The following is a 14,614-nucleotide window of genomic DNA, read 5'->3' on the forward strand; positions in this document are numbered from 1 at the left end:
AAATGTTGAGACCTAAACGGCTTTTCCAAGTCAGCAGGAGAAAGAGGAATTTGAGAATGCAATCCAGTACAAAGATGACTTGTCCAATCACATCCTACTATTAACATGGGACTGCCTTCCTGCCTCAACTAAAGAAAGGTATGTTGGTTCTAGCACACATGTCGGCTGAAGAGGTTTCATGATCCGGCTCAGGCGCTGATAGGGTAAATGCTGGTTTGGAGGATGTTCAACATTTTGATGTCCTCTGCTCTGTTAATGAGGTTTTGTACTGTGCCCATCGCCAACCTAGTGGAGTTATGGTGCCAAGACTTTCCAAAGTGTTGTATTGTGCCCCTACCAGGGTAACCCAGTCTGTGGGGCAGGGGGAGGTTGAGGGCAAAGATTCGAGAGGATGTATGCAGCAGGAATAGGATGCAAACGAACTGGCATAGCCATTGGAAAGAGACATGGTGCTTAAGGGGAGAGGTGCCAGATTCTGGTGGTAGGGAGGACCATGTATAATCGTTGGTAATGTATCAAAACGTGTGCTGATCATGAAAAGTGGGAATAAAGGCTGCCCGTAATCCAGGAAATGGTCAGTGAAAGCATTTTCTACTACATTGATGTGTGTGGTACTAGAAATGGCAACTGCTATTGTAATGGACGGTGTTAAAGTGTGCAGTGAAGATCTGAAGGTAAGTGAAGGACTCCATGAACCAGGACGAGGTGATTGCATCAGGTACCTGTGGAAGAACACTGGCTGGATTCCAGTGCTACCACAACGACACCGACAGATCCACGCAACAGCAGCCCATCTCTTGACTGTCACTCTGGAAAGCACGCTTACATTTGCACGCATTGGGCATATTTGTCAGCGTTGAGACTCTATCACCAGATGCCCACATCACCAACGGGTTAGATCACCTGGGAGCACTGAGTGGGTCATGTACAGGTGACTAACACAAAAGGGGAAAATAGAATTTAATGGGAAGAAGGTAAAAGCCTGATTTTGCAAAAACCATACATGCGTGGCCACTTTCTGAGGGCGTCTAAACCATCCTGCTGGGTGCTTGGGCACGATGATGTAGTAACTGCAAGTAGACGTTCAAGGTAATGCATGTACTCTGTGTATTGGGGAAGTTGATCCCATCATTCCTGTGCCTGAAGACCTAGGGGGAGGCAGGATCCTAAATGAGATGAGTCTAGTTGGTCTCCAGTGCTCGGTTCGGCAAAGGAACAGATGTAATGCACTGTAATGTATTGGTACGCAACCTGTATCCTGCCCTATTCATCGCAACCCCCCCACTGGTGCAAGAGAAGTTTTCTTTACCATTCTTAAGGAATTTGAAGGGAGCGATGACCCTTTTCCTCCCATCACAAAAAAGTGATCAATGGTGCTCCGATATTCAGCAAAGCTTTAGTAAGGAATGTAATGTCCATCGGGATAAGATCACTCTCCTGTGCTCTGCTCATGCCACCTTGACTAATGTTCATTCCAAGGAACTTTAGTGCACTGAAACATTTAATTGCACTATCCCTGTTTTTAACTTTAAAGAAAAAACGGAAGCTGAACTAACATTGTCCGCAATCTGGAGCCATCTTCCTACCCTGATGATCTCTGTCCACCATCTAAAATGAAGGAATCGTTTGACTGTTTAGCCCCTTTGTCGCTAAATTAGTTCATTCCTCCTTTGTCACCGCTACAATACCAGCGTCTCAAATTTCTGGATTTCCCCTGTTATCAAGGTTTCTCTTGATCAGCTGCCGTAGAGAACTACGTTTTATCGCCAATGCTACTTTCTTGTTGAAGATTCTGGCAGGGCTGCTTACCTGCAGCTTCCGAAACATATTGAGGAAAACCGGCTTTTGGGCTCTTTGCAATCTGGCTTTCTAGCGCTTCACGGCACTGCAAATGCTCTCTTGGACCTTAAGGCCAACCTGTGCCGTGTTGGTGACTGGTCAAGTTATGTTGATGCTCCTCGACCTCTCCACAGCGTTTGACCTTGTTGACCCTTCTCTGCTGTTGGGGACCATCGCTAACTGTTCCAGAGGCGCCTTGGTATAGCTGGCCTCTTTTTTTTTTTTTTTTTTTTTTTTTTTTTTTTTTTTTTTTTTTTTTTTTTTGGGACCCCGCTCTGCCATGTGGCCTCTGGTGGCTTGAAGTCACTTGCCGATCTCCTTACTTGCCGTGACCTGCAGGATGCTTGCCTTTCTCGCACCCTCTTTAACCTCTGTTTTCGTCCTTTCTTTGATCATCTGGATAGTATCGGTGTGGGTTACACTAACCACGCTGTTGAGATATTGGTCAAGTTGACTGGCGACTGAGGGATCGGTCCAGGATCACTTCTATCTATACTTTGAGGAGTGGATGTTTAACTCCACACTAGCCCTTAACAGGAACAAAACCAAACTTATGATGTTGGGAACTTACCAATGCCTTGGTAAACTAGATCCCAGGTATGCCACCTTTTTACATTTCTGATACCTCTATTAAAAAAATCAGCCCCTGGGTCAAGACTCTTGGTGTCTATTCTGATGCTACTCTTAGCATGAATAAACATGTTAGCCAGGTAAAGAGGTCCTGTGACTACACTACACGCCTCATTGGGCAAATCAAGCCCTTCCTCTCAACAACTTATCCTGCTAACCTTGCTGTGGTTCTGGTCAACTCTAAATTGAACTATAGAAATAGTCTATTGGCGGGCACTTAAGCGTGCAACCTGGCCTCGGTCCAGGTGGCTCAGAGTAATGCTGTTAGTAGTCGGGCGAGAAGGAATCGTGTCACTGAGGCTCGTAGATACCTGCATTGGCTTCCAGTTGAACATTGTCACCTATAACATTCTTCTCCTTACTGACGTGTCTCAGTGACAGAGCACCTCCTTCTCTGAAGAAAACGATTAGGCGACTGTTTCTCTCCCTCTCTAATCACAACTCTAATAGACTCGAGCAGCCTCGCTATAGACTGGTTTCATTTGGCATCACCTGCTTTTGATTCCGTTGCACCTAGGATGTGGGGAAATACACTGCCCACTGATCTCTGCCTTTGCCCTGAACTTTCCTCGTTTAAGAGATCTCTAAAACGTATCTCTTTAATTCCAATGACTAAGCTCCTTACTACTTCCCATCTCCTCTTGGTTTTCTAGACGTCTCCTCTTACATGCTGCGCACTGAGGCCCACGCGCGAGTTGCGCCCTATAAGATAATTAGATCACACCCCATAGTGTTGTCTCCAACTGTGTGCGCCAGTTCTGCAGAAGAGGGGTTCTGAGAAGAAGCCAGCTAGGAGAGTGTCATGCGTGTGGAGTGGCACTCTGGTCAAGAGGTGTACACGTGTGTGTGTGTGTGTACACGTGTGTGTGTGTGTGTGTACACGTGTGTGTGTGTGTGTGTGTGTGTACACGTACGTGTGTACGTACAGGTACACGCACGGTTCGCCAGAAGAGTAGGATCTGGATGTAGAGATGAGAATGTCCCTTTATGTAGTGAAATTCAAATAACTTTCAGGAACAGTCGAATTTCAGCTGGGTATGGCATGTGGGAAAACATCAATATGTGTAGGGGAGAATCGGCAACATGTTCACCAGATCAGGCAAGTGACTTGGCATTCAGCCAATAATAGCAGCGGTGCCTTGGTCATCTTCTGATAGAACCATGCTGCAGCTGACTCCAATGTCTCCAAGTCTTCCTGTCACTGTCAGTTGATTCCTCTCAGGAGAGAGGCTGCCCCCTATCCTCTGTGCCTCCTTGGACCAGGTTTCTTTTGCACGCCCTTGCTTCTTTTTTAATTATTTTTTACTTCAGACACCAGCTCCAAATGTCCTTATCCTCTTTAGGTTCCAAATGCTGCCATCGTGAACCTTCACTGCTCGGTACAGTTTCTATGAGCTTTACCAGTTTGAAAGATGTTTATACCCCTTCCTGCTCCATAGTCCCCCTGCCCTCCTGTGTTTTGTCACCCATCAGTTTTCCTTCCCCTGTTGGGAATGGGTTTGTCTAAATCATGTTTATTTTTAGCCCGAGTCTTGACGTCCTTCTCTTGTCTTGGAATAATCCACTACTAGTGGGAGAAGGGGAGATGGTGGGGGAGGGAGAAATACCTCATTTTAATAGACTGGGTTGAGAAGTTAATTGTCTCGTCCCCTGCTGTCCCAGGATTGTGCTACTCCTGTGACGCTGTTTGGGGAAGATCTTGAATTCCATAACATGGCTTCCAAAGCCTTGAATACATCCCTTGCAAGTGGCATGTTCTACAGTCGCTGTAACCTCCCTCCACTGATCCATTACTGTGAGGGTGCTGTACTGCAGTGTTTCCATTGGATGTCTTACCTCTTGACCTGCCTTGAGGTTCTCCTTCACCAGCCACCTGTGTTCTCCTAAATTGCAATCCTTTGTTGCTAATTACTTTTTCAAGGTTATCTTTTTTTTGTCTCCTACAAATGCTGTCCATGAAGGCTACCACTTCCTTCCAAGTCAACTGTTGGACCTTAACTTCTGGCCACTTAGTTTACAATAGAATGTTACTTTAGCACCGCACGGCACGGCATGGATCTGCAATGGATACCTAGCGGCTTTCATGAGCCGGCGGGAATAGGCGGTGAGGTGGCGCTAGTTAAGACTTCCTCTTCCCCTTGTCCGATTTCAAGTTCATCCTACAATCCCTCCCTTTCCGCTCTATGAACATGTCCTTTCGTGTGCCAGGATGCATATGTCGTGCATGTTGCACCAGCTGATCATGCAATTCTTCCCAAGGGATTAGTGTATGAACAACCGCTCCTCTGTGGACAACTCACTTAACCAAAATGCCCATCTTTTTTATTTGAGGTCACCCATGCCATTCAAGGTATGACAGTAGTATAGTCACGTGGTCTTTTCTCAATTCCTGTATCCATGTTTCCTTTGAGATTACGCGGTCGAAATCTATATATACTACGTATATTGGCTTCTCCCGCTCCCTCGGAGCATAGAAGGGTCCGTGTTGGACGGAGGCATGCGAGATGAGAAGTCAGCAGTTCTATTTAGCACACCAGGGACGTATATCACATGGTATTTATACTAGTGGTGGCTGGTGACATTTTGTATTGGTGGAGCGTAGACGTTTAACACGAATAGGTGTGAACAAACGAGCATAGCAAGGGAGCCTGAACCAATGTCGGGGGGTGTGACGGGTGTTGTCTTGCCTCACCACCCACCCCACTATGCCTTTTTAACTATTTGGCTTCAATCGTGCATTTCAAGCACACTTCCTGTGGAAAAATTGGATAAAAAGCCAGAGGTTGCAATCGGTTTTGTGGGAAGGCAATCCAATCGATGCAAGTTCCCAGCAGTGTACAGGCCTGCTTTACAAATCTATTTCATGATGCCTTTGCCCACAATATATACTAGTACCAAAAAGCTTTTCATGTCCATGCAGGTTGCACCAAAATGACAGCATGACCGTTGAAAATACTCAAGTTGGCTTTACCAGTTCAAAATTCCATACCACAGTAAGCAAATCTATCCAGACTGACTGCACAAATGTAGGCCAGTGTAGTCACGTAATAACTCCCAATGGCCTCACAGTAAAGAAAACATGTTTTCTAGAGACATGTTTTCTCGCTGTGCCATGCTTGCTGTCCGAATGCCCCCTCACCCGTATGTAAGTACAAGTTGGCTCTGCCCTTCACACCTCATTTCACTTGTCAGTCTGCCTTTGCTGATGCAGCACTCTGTCCAATCCATATTGTGCCCTTTCCTTCCCATAGCTGGCGGTCGATCTTTGTTCGGCTGGGGCCTCCCTCTGGAACAGCCTCCCTGCCACACTAAAACTTGAGGAGAATCATCTCCGGTTCTGGAAGCACCTCAAGACCTTCCTCTTTGCTTCTGCCTTCGCCTCCTCTCTGCTGATTTTCTGTCCTCCTTCAGCACCGTGCACCTGGCCACCCTCTGTCCTCTGGGCCCAGGTAGCTGCTCACCCTGCCTCCCTCCCGCACTGCCTCCGAGCCACCCCTTGCATTGGGGTCTATCTGAACCTATACAAGTCCCCACCCCTCTCTTTCTTCAAGCACTTATCAGACATACCCTGTCTGTTGCCTTAAACCCAGCACTTGCCACTTGCTGGCTGAACTACCATTGTTTGTTGCCTTATTATTTATCAATGTATTATTATTCATCTGTGTCTCTTTGCTCTGCACTCTCCTTTTTTTTTTCTTCTCATCCCCCACCCTTCCTTGGACTTTCCCCTCCCCCCCTCTCCCATGCACTTGCGCGTTCTCAATGTCACTGGGCCTAGTAAGATCGTTGTTTTGTTCTCTTGTTCTTGTTCCCCTCGTCTTGTTGCGCTCTGAGACACCTTTATATGAGCGCGATATAAATAAAATATATCATATATCAAAAAATCCTAGTACACTAAAACTCTGGGTATGCCTTTTATCAAATGTGAAGTTACGCTTTGGAAGTACTGCTTCTGTGGGGAGTCCAAGGGGCATCCTGTGGTAGCGAAATTCCAAAAGGTGTCAAGAAGGATCGAAGTGCATATTAGTGTAATTTAGTCATATTTTTATTTTATTTTTATTAGATTTGTTACACGCACAGACCCTGAGGTATCAGGGCAAGGTTACAGACAGTTTATAAAGTTTCATATAGTGTTACAGACGAGAGGAAAAGGAACATTTAGCCGGACGCCTCCGATTGCAGCGTAGTTACAAATTTGCATAAAGTGTGTAGGAAGACATTCATGTGTTGTTGCAGTAGTTGGTGTTGGTTGGGATTTGGTATGATAGCAAGATATGTCAATATTGGTTGAACAGCCAGGTTTTCAGTGCTCTTTTGAATCCTGAAATGGTTCCCTCGTTTTTAATACTAAGTGGTAGGGAATTCCAGAGAGTAGGGGCAAGGACTCTGAAGCTACTTCCACCTGCTCTGGAGCATTTATATCACTGGATTTCCAGTAGTGCCTGTTTGTTTGATCTAAGGGTCCTAGTAGATATTTTTTTCTTTATGGTGTTGTTAAGGTAAATAGGGGCTTTATTCATGAGACATTTGTGTACGACACATGGTTTTGAAGAAGGTTCTGGCTTTGATAGGCAGCCAGTGGGTTTCTCGCCTAATGTTGGAGATGTGCTCTGATTTCTTTATACCCAGTGCTGTTCTAAGAGCTTTATTCTGCAGTAGTTGTAACTTACTGATATTGGTATTGAGGTTCCATATGCAGAGGATGGATCAGGTGTGAAAAATACATTTGTTCCATTCGCACAAGTTAACATTTTTGAGATAACGGGCATGGGAAACATATTGACGATTATGTCCTTCAATGGCTCCCCTTCAATGTTCCTTGAATTCTAGGGCTGGTAGTTTGGGATGATGGTTGATCCTGCTTTGTATTATCTTGTAGTATTAAGCCAAATGCCTTTAAATTGGTTTTCTAGTGATTCTGCACAAAAAATAATTGTATTACTACTGATTATTTAGGACTCTTGCATCTACGCAAATACTGATTATTTAGGACTCTCAAATCTACGCAAACCCTTAACTTGGTTTTTTCTTTTGTGCTGCTACTATGGGGCTCAACCATTTGGCAGACTCACCGGGTTCTTTATTATACTGGGATTGTAGTTGAGCAATGTTTCTTACACCTTGTCTCGAACAGCCAAGAGCATGCCTCTGACCTTATGACTTACAGGTTTTTAGACCCCTGTTTCAGGCAGATCTTATGAGTATCCCGATATCTTTGCAGAACACCTCCGGTCATGCATCTTGCTCAATTGCACGGGAGACTCCTAAAATGAGTTCTTGACTGTTGGGGTCTAGCTTCATCCATCCAGCCGATCACGTCCTCCCTTTTACTGGACATACAGTTTCACGGTTGCCAGTCTGTTCTTGAATTCCACAAATGCTTGGCAATGCACCAGGATTTGTATTTTCAGGCCTTTAAATCCTATGGGTGTTATGGATGTCTGATTTCATGAGATCTCCATTGCAACCCTTTTGCTGCATTTCCTTCCACTTCTCGGATGTTCTGATGGAATACAGTGAGCAATGTAATCTAAGTAGAAGAGGGGGGGGGGGTTACGAACATCCGTGCTTTACCCCACGATTTGTCATAAAGTCTGTCGAACAGCTCCCCGCTTTGCTACCCCGGACCACTGCAAAAGTGTTAGTGTAGCAATTCTTTATCATTTACAACTCCCCACTGGGTGCATTAATATCCTTCAACTTTCCACATGCATTCGCTATGTTTGAAAGGTCGAAAATTGCTACATATAATCTCCCACCTCTGACCTTACAGTATTTCTTGATTAATACGCTTAAAATAAAAATGTGGTCCATCGTCGAGAAACCTTCCCTAAACCCTGCCTGCGAGGGTTGCTGTGAGTCTGCCCGTTCCCCCAGTCTGTTTTCCAGACATTTGCAAAATATCTTACTAGATATGTCTAATAGGGAGATGGGACGGTAAATGTGTAGCACGTTCACAGATCCCCCTTTAAAAATGTAGACTATTCTAGCCTTATTCCAGGAGTTGGCGGGGAGGGGGGGGTAAGGTGAGGGGGTTGCCGGTTGACACTACAGCATAAAAAAGCTTAGCAAAGATGGGAAGTCCTGACACCGTTTTAAATAATCTGATCTAAACCCATCGGGACAAGTTGCTTTTCCAGGTGGGTAAAGCCTTCACACAGTAGAAGTCCACACCTTTGCGGAACTCTCCCGTCCCCTGCACACCCTATGAATATTGTATATACAATCAAATGTTCAATACTTAGTCAAACGTATTCAAATATATTGCAATGGGCTCGATTTTTGATACGGGCTTCAACCTCGGAATACGCAGAAAACATTGATTTTAAAGAAACGAGTTTGGCACGAATATAAATAAAAAAGTTGCCCTGCTCGCCTTATGCTAATTCAGGGCCGGTGGGGGGTGGTCCCCCCCCCCACATCCATAAGGAAAGCGGGCGACAAAAGTTCGGGTGAGAGTCGTCGTCCAGGAGCACAGGTAAGAATGGAATTAAGAGCTAGGGGTGGTGACGGGCAGTGACAATGAATGTGAGTGGTGTTTTTTTTTCTTCTTCTTTCCAATTAGTAATTTTCGGATTTAAAATGTTTGTAAATGAAAATTCCCGTATATCCCCAACCTCAGTGTTGGAGGCTAGAGTTGGTGTGTGCAAGGCCGATACCACTTACTTGTGTGACCTGGTGGTGAGGGCCAGAAAAGCAACATTTCTGGGATCCCAGGCAAGTTGCGGGTCATACCTACCAGGATAGTTGGTGTTACTAGGAGAGATGGCCTGGGGTGACCTGGAAACTCAGTGGGTGCGTAATCTGATTGGGCACTGAGGCGACTGGCCAGCACATAGTACCCGATTGATGGCCAAGCACTGAATAGAAGCTGTTTGGGTACTGCGGGCTCCTGGAGAGAGTCCTGCCCCTGGGGCCACGGATGTGAGCCATGGGTGAACTTCAAACTCCAGTAAACATGATGTTTTTGTGCATGGCTATAGTGGATTTCATTCCTTTCAAGGCACTCTTGCAATCTGTCTGAGTGCCCAGGACACCATTAATAAAACCTGGAGGACATTTCATTTGGGTGTTCTGGAGGTGCTTTGTGATGGTTGCTGTGCCATCGGGTTTGCAGTGCCTTGATCCCAATTGTTGCTGGGTGGGAGTCTATGGTCAAGAGCTGGTCTTTTTCTACTCGCTGGATGATCAATCGATGTGTCTACAGGTTGAATTGCCTGGTGAGATTGTACCAGCCTCGGACTACTACAGAATAAAGGCTGGTCTCCTAGTCGTTGTGGTCTTATTGGCTTGCCTGGTGGATGCTCAATATATGATGATATGGGTTCTTGCGCGTCCTCATCTTACTGCGGTATGTGAGCAACTGGTCACAGGTGTCTGTGGTGCTTTTTGGCAGGGCATAATGCCATGATCCTTGGGAGAGGTTAGGGAGCTCGCAGGAAGCCCTTGGAGGGGAGCAGATGTGCTGGAAGGCTCTCTTCCTTTACTGCTTTGCTGGGAAGGTGTAGGGGTGCTTTGAGGGCATTCAGCTCGCATGCCTGAGGTGAATTCTCGCAGGCCGGCCGGCTCTTATGCCTGAGGTGAATTCTCGCAGGCCGGCCGGCTCTTATGCCTGAGGTGAATTCTCGCAGGCCGGCCGGCTCTTATGCCTGAGGTGAATTCTCACAGGCCGGCCGGCTCTTATGCCTGAGGTGAATTCTCGCAGGCTGGCCGGCTCTTACGCCTGAGGTGAATTCTCGCAGGCCGGCCGGCTCTTATGCCTGAGGTGAATTCTCGCAGGCTGGCCGGCTCTTACGCCTGAGGTGAATTCTCGCAGGCTGGCCGGCTCTTACGCCTGAGGTGAATTCTCGCAGGCTGGCCGGCTCTTGATGCTCGAGACTGGTCCTGCTTGAGTAATGGTCTAGTCAGTCTAGATTGCGTGGGATGGAAGACCTGCTTCGTGTATATGCAGATATGACTACTGCCCCGCTTCACCCATTGTAGTGGGACGCCCCATTGATGTGGGGATGAGCTGGTAACCCCGTAATACAGGCTTGAAGTGTGTGCGTCGCACGCTTGCCCAATGAGCTCCTGATTCCTACGATTCCAATCCTTTCTGCTCGCGGGGACTGGGCGACCCCACAGTACAGGGAATCTGGGTGTGTCTCACTCCCAGATTCTGTAGTGCTGAGGTCCTGGTCCCGCACTTCTGCTGCACGCCAAGAAACCAAGAAATGCAGGCATCTCGCCTGAGTCCTTTCTCAGTCTGATTACCACTCGCAAAGTTTGGGGCATCTGAGAAACAAGAATCATGCCCTCATGTCATGTATGCAAGAAGGATATGCGCTTGCACGGTCTCAGATGTGGTCCTGTCATTGAGTAAGAACTCCTGTCTTGGAATCAGAAGGACATCATTTATCACTTGCCCTTGGTCTCTGGTCTTTACTGGGCAGACCTTCCTATTCGGGACACAGGCTTCAAGTGGTTGGGTGGCCCGCTCCCTTGGAAACTTCTTTGCTGTCGTCAAACTTGTGGTGTACGTTCGGCCTTGACCTCCGTGGTCCATGTGCTTTGAACACTGCGACTTCTGCCAGGGTGCTTTCCAAGCTAAGACTCTACACTGGCCAGAAATACACCATGGGGCCAATGATGAGAATCTGCTGGTTCTGTAGCAACCAGCAATGCATCATGGTTCCTAATGGCCAACAAAGCATTCAATGCAGGAGTGTCTGCAGGCTTCCCGGTGTCCCCCCCGCCCCCCAGGTTCCGCGTTGTGCGATTTGGTCAGTGGCACCCCCTCGAGTACGACAGCAGGGTGAAAAGGCCTTCTGGTGCCCCAACTGGGAGGGATTTTGACACTTTCCATCTCTTGCGGAAAGTTAGAGTTGTGGGGGCAGGCACATGGTCCAGGAGCGGCCCATGAGGGCATGTTGCGCCTTTAGCCATGTATAGGTTATACCCCAGATTGGGTTTACACTGCCTTCCCATTGGTCTCACTGTGTCGCCTCATCCACCCTCTCGTGCTGTTCGGCTGATCTCCATCTTCCACTTAAACTGATCGGGCACCACCTGACAAGGTTCGCTTTCCTCAACGTGCCCTGTGGTTCAGAGTCGCACACCTTGGATATGTCTGCACCATTGCAGACTTGGAGAAGGTTTGCGAAAAAAAGGTTTTGGAGGTCTTCACAGGTTCCAATTGTTGCCTGTGGCTGGGTAACCCACAGATCGATTGAGATGGGCCTGTGTTGTGATGTTCTCCTCAGTTTGACCCAGACAAAGCTTTGCTCTGAAAAGGATTTGGGAAGATTTTTCCAAACGTTGCCTGGCCTCCATGGATGTTGTCCTGTTCTGCTTGAGCCATTAACCCAGCAGGGTGTTGTGGGAAGTCCAGTCCTTCACCCTTTTTAGTTTGGTCCATTAGGTGTCGCTTGCGCCACCATAAGCTAAAGCTATTGCATTCATGTACAGATAGGGATGAATGGCAGAGGAGGGGGGCACAACCTGTTGCTGTTTGGTTATTTGACCACCCATTGAGTGCCCATGTCCAAACTTATCCCCACTCTGTTCCCTACCCAAAACACCACCTAATGGGAACTCTTTATCAAGCCTTACCATCAACGTTTGCACTGGAAGGATCTGGCAGTGTTTTTTCTAAGCAGTCTTCTGAGAGTTACTAACTTGTAACCCACTACTGGTGTAATAATTTCTTACCAGGTCTGCCTTCAGCCACTCGATTTGTAAGCACTTTGCAAGCCCTTCAATCATGTCTGGTTAATAGGCTATGGCGAAGCCAACAGTTTTGGGTTGTGTATATGTTCTAGGCATGTGGCAGGCCCTGCTATTAGATGCCCAGGTGCTCGCACCATTTTGCAGCTGCTGCCATCAAAGGCCAGTTAGTACCACTATGGCTGTTCCTGGAAAGTGCCTTGCCCTTGCCTACACTAAAGCCCCGTTAGGGAGAATTCTCCAGAATGGCTAATTTCCCTTACCTACTGAGTCCCTCAGCAGCTTTGCTGGAGGATTTCTAGGATTTATTTTTTTCAAGAGTGTGAGCCCCCCCCCCCCCACTCTTACATGTGTTTTGCTGTGTGTTTAACATGTTCTTGTGTTCATAGACTGTGGCGCCTCACCTACTCCACAGGCATCATCTTTTTACTGTGTCACAGCACCTTCAGTGCAGTGACACAGGGTTGTCTTTTAGACTTCCCAACTTGGACTCCATTTTCTGGGACTGACTACTGTCTCCCAGAACATGTAAAGTTGCCATTGACTTTATTAGCCTCTGTAAATCCACAGACCCAGTACAAACAATTTTACATGGAGTACTGGAAAGGGTTAATACTTATCCCTTTTTGTCTTTCTCTTGGAGCATTGTTTCGCTCCCTTTTCATCGAGACTTGGCTGCTGGCAGTTTTAACTACCCTATTTTTCCTACCGCGGTTATTTTAAATAACCTAGGTATTGTTTTAGGCTATCTTGGTAGCCTTGAACTTAAACCCGCTAGACCATATATGTTTTATTACGGTTCCAGGTGGGTTTATTCGCCATTTCTTTTGTAAAAGTCTTTCTCGTGTTTTACTTTGCGTGCCAAACCAGGTTTGATTCCTTTGGTCACTGCCTTTTCGCGGGCTTCTATTCTACGCAGAAGCCCTCCTTAGGCGCATGTATGTCTGGGGGGACAAGATGTGAGAGAGGAGTTTAAGACTCCCTGCACAGGGTCTCCTTGGAGACCCATGTCGCACTCTGAAATGATTGGCTGTGGTGACTGTCCCGGTGAGGCAGCCACCCTGCTGTGTGATTGACAGCCAGGCTGTGTGAATGGGGGGAAAAACTGCATAAAAAGCAGGTCTCTGAGACTGGAAAGGCAGAGTCACCACTGGAACGAAAGAACCGACGAGGAGCTGACGGAGGAGGATCCCTACCATGACTGAACCGCCCGGTGAAGCCCTGCTGCAGGTCCGAATCCTTGAACTCCAACGACAGTCAAGATCCTCCAGGAATCTTCTTCCCCTGAGCCGGTGGGACCAACCAGTTTGCCCAAACTGCAAGCCAGGACCCCTCCTCTGGTCGAATTCACTGTACAGAGCTACAGATAGGAATGAATGGCATAGGAGGGGGGGGGGGGGGCGGATAGCCAGGAAAGTCGGACCCTGCTTGGCTTTTAAGGAGCGCACCTTTTATTTGTTGCTTTGCTCTGTTGCTGGTTTTTCCCTGGGTAGTGCAGGACCCTTCAGTCTTCCTAATTCGTGTCAGTCCGACAGTCGCTTCAGGAACCGTGAGCCTGCAGGAACGTCCGCCTTGGCGACCGTTCCTTCTCCATTGAAAGGTACTGTGCAAATCCGGTTGTTCGTTTCGTTGAGCCGCGGTGAAAATGTGTGAAATCTTTCTCCAATCCGAGGGCTTGTCCTTCTCTACTCTTTAACCTAACCTTTCTGCCGACCAACTTAGTCTGGAACTCTTGGCAAAGACTGAACCGCAAACTATCCTGAACTGTGTGATCTTGAGCAAAAGACTTTTGTCCTATTGACTTTGGCCCTAAGCCTTTTTAATTTGATTCAGTCACTGTAGTTCCTCTTTCTAGATTGCCCTGCTTTACTTACCTGTTGGTGCTGTTCAATTTCTACCTAACTTTCTTTCCCTCCCTTTTAAATTTCTGGAGTGCCATTTTGCTTCCACTTCATTTTGTGAGCTTAACTTGTCTAGAACCTATTGGGAGTGGTGTGGTGTATTAAGAGTGTGATTTTTAAACTTCTTTACTTTAGTCAAATGTTATACAACTGGTGTGTAAATAAAGGTATATTCCTTTACTCAGAAACCTTGAGTCAGTGTTTGTTTGAACCATAGCAATTGCCGTTCTTTGTGTAACCTCTGATACTGCTCACTTTACTCTTGAGATAAGTCTGGCTGCTCAGCCATCGCTACCACTTTACTGTGTAGTACAGGCTTGTTGGTGAATTTGTACTGTCACTTGTAGTCTTAATTGTGTGTGTGGTGTTCCCAAAGGGTACTGCATATAATTCTGCCTAACAAGCCCAAACATTTGGCCTTGCCAATGCTTGTTTTTAGCGTGCGTGATGTGCCCCAACCCCTTAACAGGCGTTTACATGTGCACATTGCTGAGAGCACTTGGCAGTAAACTCCTCAGAAGGTGTCCTGTTTAGCACTG

The sequence above is a fragment of the Ambystoma mexicanum genome, chromosome 3q, assembly GCF_040938575.1.
Source record: "Ambystoma mexicanum isolate Mex_15411 chromosome 3q, UKY_AmexF1_1, whole genome shotgun sequence".
In the NCBI taxonomy this organism is placed as follows: Eukaryota; Metazoa; Chordata; class Amphibia; order Caudata; family Ambystomatidae; genus Ambystoma; species Ambystoma mexicanum.